This window comes from Stegostoma tigrinum, unplaced genomic scaffold (genome assembly GCF_030684315.1).
Source record: "Stegostoma tigrinum isolate sSteTig4 unplaced genomic scaffold, sSteTig4.hap1 scaffold_49, whole genome shotgun sequence".
In the NCBI taxonomy this organism is placed as follows: domain Eukaryota; kingdom Metazoa; phylum Chordata; class Chondrichthyes; order Orectolobiformes; family Stegostomatidae; genus Stegostoma; species Stegostoma tigrinum.
Genome location: NW_026728419.1, coordinates 1,617,907 through 1,624,383, shown reverse-complemented (window position 1 = coordinate 1,624,383; position 6,477 = coordinate 1,617,907). Strand labels below are relative to the sequence as shown.

At 45.7% G+C, this 6,477-nt stretch overlaps 1 non-coding gene across 1 annotated transcript; it reads right to left on the bottom strand.

Moving 5' to 3' along the window:
- Positions 1-5,271: 5,271 nt before the first annotated feature.
- Positions 5,272-5,345, bottom strand: trnat-agu (transfer RNA threonine (anticodon AGU)). The gene has a single exon. It is a non-coding gene; the product is annotated as a tRNA-Thr (tRNA).
- Between the last annotated feature and the right edge of the window lie 1,132 nt (positions 5,346-6,477).

The following is a 6,477-nucleotide window of genomic DNA, read 5'->3' as shown; positions in this document are numbered from 1 at the left end:
GTAAAACTTCTGGACGCAGGGATGTGACGTTATTGGAGACAGCACTGAACAGATTGACTTGAATGGTGCCATGGATGAGGAATGTCAGCAATGAAGATAGATTGGAAAGTGGGGAAACCTCTCCTTGGAGAACAGAAAGCTTGAAAGCTGGTCCATTTGAACCTTTGAACTGAGTGAGAGGTTCTGTAAATTACTGCCTGAAATTATCCAAGAGACAGATTCAATTGATATAAAAGGAATTCTGATTTTTTTGAAGGAACAATGTGCAGTGTAACATGGAGAAGACAAGAGAATAACATTAAAAGAGACCATCATTTACTCATTATGGAGAGCAGCCACAGCTGAGGTGGGCTGCATGGTATCCGTTTGCGTTGTGACACATTTTGTGATTCTGAGTGAACGCAGAATTCGACCGACAGAATGTGGGAACTTAGACCAAGGTAATGCTTCCAGAGGCAAGACACATCTGTGCAGAGAGTATCACACATCAACAATAAAATCTTTTGAATTCATTTTTGAAGCTACATACCCCACGCCAAATAAAAAGAAACAGATTTTCCTCAAAACCAGAGTGGCAGCACAGGAGTGTGTTGAGACCATGAGCCAGGAGCCTGATAGATCCAAACACTCCCTGTTCTTCATTGTGGATAGCTGATATGTTTTTTCTATGACTTACATCGTGAGCACATTTTGATTTTATGCATCTGAAATGTGCCTTTCAAATTGATGCACACTTGCGCTAGTCAAGGTATTAACCATGCCTTCCTGTTCTGAACTGAATTCCCATCCATCTCAGTCTCCATCTCAAGCAACTAGCTTGTAACTGATGTCCATTTCAAGCCCACCGAATCCCACAGCTACCTAGAATACATTGATGACTGTATTGGCGCTGCATCTTGCTCCCCAGAGGAGCTCGAACAGTTCATTCACTTCACCAAACCCTTCCACCCCAACCTTCAGCTCACCTGGGCCAACTCCAGCACATCCCTCACCTTCCTGGACCTCTCAGTCTCCATCTCAGGCAACCAGCTTGTAACCAGCTACCTAGAATACACCTCATCCCACTCACCCTCCTGCAAAAATTCCACCCCCTATTCCCAATTCCTCCACCTCCGCCACATCTGCCTCCACGATGAGGAATTCCACTCCCACACATCCCAGACGTCCAAGTTCTTCAAGGTCCGCAACTTTCCCCCCACAGTGGTCGAGAACGCGCTTGACCGCGTCTCCCACATTTCCCGCAACATATCCCTCATATCCCGCCCCCGCCACAACCGCCCAAAGAGGACCCCCCTCGTTCTCACACACCACCCCACCAACCTCTAGATACAACGCATAATCCTCCGACACTTCCGCCATCTACAGTCCGAACCCACAACCCAAGACATTTTTCCATCCCCACCCTTGTCTGCTTTACGGAGAGACCACTCTCTCCGTGACTCCCTTGTTCGCTCCACACTGCCCTCCAACCCCACCACACCCAGTACTTTCCCCTGCAACCGCAGGAAATGCTACACTTGGCCCACACCTCCTCCCTCAACCCTATCCCAGGCCCCAAGATGACTTTCCATGTTAAGCAGAGGTTCACCTGCACAAGTGCCAATGTGGTATACTGTATCCATTGTAACTGGTGTGGTTTCCTCTACATTGGGGAAACCAAGCGGAGGCTTGGGGACAGCTTTGCAGAACACCTCCGTTCGGTTCGCAATAATCAACTGCACCTCCCAGATGCAAACCACTTCCACTCCCCCTCCCATTTTTTAGATGACATGTCCATCATGGGCCTCTTGCAGTGCCACAATGATGCCACCTGAAGGTTGCAGGAACAGCAACTCATATTCCGCTTGGGAACCCTGCAGCCCAATGGTATCAATGTAAACTTCACCAGCTTCAAAATCTCCCCTTCCCCTACTGCATCCCTAAACCAGCCCAGTTCGTCCCCTCCCACTACTGCACCACACAACCAGCCCAGCTCTTCCCCTCCACCCTCTGCATCTCAAAACCAGTCCAGCCTGTCTCTGCCTCCCTATCCTGTTCTTTCTCTCACCCATCCCTTCCTCTGACCCCAAGCCGCACCTCCATCTCCTACCTACTAACCTCATCCCACCTCCTTGACCTGTCCGTCTTACCTGGACTGACCTATCCCCTCACTACCTCCCCACCTACAATCTCCTCTCCACCTATCTTCTTTTCTCTCCATCTTCGGTTCGCCTCCCCATCTCTCCCTTTTTATTCCAGAACCCTGACCCCATTCCCCTCTCTGATAAAGGGTCTCGGCCCGAAACCGTCAGCTTTTGTGCTCCTGAGATGCTGCTGGGCCTGTTGTGTTCATCCAGCCTCATATTTTATCTTGGATTCTCTAGCATCTGCAGTTCCCATTATTGCTGAATTGCCATCCCTCTTGCTTGAGATGGGATTAAACTGGTGAGCTTGAAACATATTGCTTCCAGTTTCTTTTCCAAGCCCTGCAATAGTTGTCCATGCTGTTTCAGACTTGAATAACAAAAGCAGAAATAGTTGCTGGAAATGCTCAGCAGGTCTGGTAGCATCTGTGAAGAAAAACGAAAAGATTTAATATTTTGGGTTCCATGAGCTTTCCTCAGTTCTAACCCGAGACGGTAACTCTGTTTTTTCTTCTTCTCAGATGCTGCCAGATCAGCTGAGCTTTTCCAGCAACTTTGTTTTTGTTCATGATTTTGTGATTTTGGGTGTAATCAGAGTTGCACCAACAAATGTGGGAACTTGGCAAAGGTTACGTTTACACAGGCAGAGCTGTGATAAGCTGATGTTGTTTCGTAGATGTACACAACAAGGTATGAAACCAAGGCTGACGCTAACAGGAGTTTGTTTTGAGGCGCTGAGCTGCAGTGAAGAGTCTGCACGAATAAAGCCATCGTTCAACTCGTCTGATTCCAGAGCCCTGGCAAGAAATGACCCGCGGATTCTCACTGAAATTGTTCACAGTCTTGAGTGGAAGAGGCCATGATTCAAAGAATGAAAGTTTACCTGATTAGGTCAAAAACCAGCTCAGTGAATGTGAATAAATCGATGTTGAGTTCCAGCAGAGGCAAGCGAGAGTGAAGCAGGCAGCTGGAGAAAAATGTGCTAAATTTGCCACTGAAATTCACGGCTTCGAAAAGTGGGATCCATTGAAGTGAATCAGTGACGGCGGTTATCTCTGCTGGTGCTTACCGTATGAATCACAATATCCACCTCAGTCCCTATTCCTATTGCAAATCGACAAGATGTAGCACTTGGCATCGAGTTTTGGGCCAGTAGCGTAATGGATAATAAATCTGACTTCACGTCAGAAGATTGTAAGTTTGTTTCCTACCTGGCTCAAACATAGCTGATGCATTTTCTATCCTTGGAAATTGACACGTGATTCCAAAAAGGACTGCGTCCTGGACCTTTTTGTTGTCGGATTCCCAGCAGCTGAAGTAATTGGAAATCAAAGTTGCGCACAATGAGTACGTGGGACCGTTGGAGCTCATTGTCTGTTTCATATCCGAGATAATAACAGCAGTTACCGTTGTCTTGAGAACTTTCTTGTGTTCTATTAAAAGCTCCCTTTTGTCAGAGAAAGGTGTGTGGGGACGGAGAGTGAACGTGAAGCACATGTCGCCAGTGTAATCCTGAGAAATCCGTTACCCTCCAGGAGACGTCTGTATATCTTCTACAGTGGCTAAAAATGAGGATGAACCCCTAAAATGGGTTGTAACACAGTTGTACTACCACGAACCCTCTGTCCCATTGGCTGATTCCAGGGATAATCTCATTGAATTTTCACTCGAAACGTCACACAAAGCCTTGGGCAAATTCTGGAAACTGGGGCCAGAATAGTTGGCTGCCTGTTGGCATGCGCTGACATGATGGGTCGAATGGACTATTTTCACACTTTAAATATCAACGTCAGAGAGAAACTGATCTACAGCCAAACTGCGCAAAACTGGGGGAGTTAAAACAGTGTCATTCAGCCAGAATCCCTGTGCCTTCCATTGCAGTGAAATAGTTCGAATTTGGTGCTTTCACCACCGCGGCCTTGGTTGGATTCCAAGTCAGGGATTAAAAGTTCGCATTTGTTTGTCTTTCATGACCGCAGCACTGCTGGCTGGTTTTCAGAAGCAGGAAAGCAGCTGTAAGGAAACCTATTTTATCTCAAACGACGTTCAAGCTAACCAACAGCCAAGAATTGCCGAAGTTGGAAATCTAAAACAAAAAACAATGCATTGATAGACAACCACAGCAGGTCTGGCAGCATCTGTGGAGAGAAACAGAGTTAATGCTTCCGATCCACTGAGGGTTCATCAGGATCAGGTTAGTTATTCACTTCTGTTATAATGTCCCTGAAATTATTATTTTTATCTGTCAAATCAGCATTTTTATCGAAATATCTCATTAGTTTCCAACCGTCAACTTTATAACTTTAAAAGCAAGCAAGTTTTCCAGACAATGAGAACTTTTAGGCTAACTTTTAGGAGAACTTTTAGGCACAATATCGTGGGGTAAGGGCCTGCACTGTGCTGTACTGCTCTATGTTCTATGTTCCAAATGGACTTAATCGGCTCTAATGCTGCTTCTGTTGCCCTGAGGTGGGGAAAGGTTCTGCTCAAATAGTTGCCTTTTCATTTCCTTTTCTGTCAGTTAGCAGCCACATTGAATCGCGAAATGGTTCTTTTCAGTGTCTACCTCAACATATGTCTCTGCTTGCCTCATTTTGTGTGTGTGAAGCCACCTCAGGCCTTTCAAATTCTCCCACTCTCCATCTTTCCATATCTCTCATTTCTGATTTCTGCTCTTCGAAAACTGTGAAATTCAGAGAGCGTTTGAGAGTGGAGGCGCTGAGAGTTATTCCCCTCGCCGGCTGTCGGATCTAGAACTGGGCGAATATTACTCGGATACTGTGTCTGTCCATGGGCCTGAAGTAAGAAGCGATTTCTTCCCTCAAAATATAATGAGTTGTTTGAATTTGAAATAAAATCCTTAAATCACCAGCAAAGAAAAAGCAACACCATTACAAGCATCCGATTACAGCGCTGTCTCTCCTGTCAGTGGAAAGTGAATGAATATTTTTATGGCAGAGAATAAGGGTTATCGGCTGGTGGTATCCGTGTCATTCGAACGTCATTGCTCAATCAGGCGGCAGTGTATCCTGCCTCAACCGATTGTCTGGCCAAACTCCATGGAGGAATGCTGTGCTCCATCGACGGATCATCGTTCGTTGGATCAAGAGAAGACAGCTTTAAATAAGGAATGATGGATGTAAAGTTTAGGCACTGCAGGGAGTTGAACCCAGGATCTCCTGTTTACTAGACAGGCGCTTTAACCAACTAAGCCACAATGCCAGCGGCAAGATTGATTTCCCTTTTCCCCCATTGATAGATGCATTATTTTAAGCGTGCAATCAGGAACAGGTTTTCTGTCCAAATTTTGCTGAGCGACAAATTCAAAGAAGCCCGCTTTTGCAAACACAGATAGTTCACATTTGAAGGTTCTCCTCTGAAAGTGCACAGAAAGAGACAATCTCCTTTTGTATTGGTTTAAAACTAATCATTTCACCTGTTCAAACTGGACTTGCTCCTGACCAATGCAGCCATCCGATTAGAAAATGAAACTTTGGAGTACAGGTGCCTCGGATTTGGACGTCGCTCACCGGTGTAGGATTAACTGCCTGAATCTAATTACCACAGAGATGGAGGTGATGAGTTACTTCCTTGAACACTTGAACTCCTTAGCACATAGGAACAGCGACATGTTTCCAACACCGAATGATGTGACACTTGGGGGGATGGTTGGTGGGACGAGGGGTTGCAATGGTAGTTTTCCCGCGCATCGGCTGTTACTGTCCTTTAACATGGAGGGTACATCTGACTGGTCTCCTTCTGGAAGTTTCAGGGGGTGTACTCTGTGTGTAATCAGGAACTCGTTTTCATTCAGATAATTCACAAGAACAGAAGTCAAAACGTATTTGCTGAGTGGAAATGGTATCGAGGCCAGAGCGATGCAAACTCTGAATGTTCACCAGGGAACAACAGTGCTCCCAGCAGGAACCATTGTGACCTAATTTGTACACACTGTTGTGCCTGTTCTTCACGCCAGATCTATCTTGAGCAGCAAAGTTTCTATCTCCAAGTTCCCAAACCACTCATATTATTGCCATGGGATTCAGTGTGAAGTATGCAGAGCAGTGATAATCTGATATTGTTCCGCAGATGTACTGCAAGGAACAACAAAACAGGCTGACGCTATCAAGAGCTTGTTTGGTGGCATTGAGGCCCAATGAAAGAGCGGAACAAATAATGACATCAGCCAGTTTTGCACTTTTCTGCAGTACATTGGCTAAATAACATCAGATTATTACAGCTCTGCTTTCTTCACATTGATCCCATTACAATATGGGCCATTTAGAAACTTGGAGAGAGAAACATTGCTGCGCAAGACTGCTCTGCAGTGAAATACGCACGCAAGTGTGAGTAC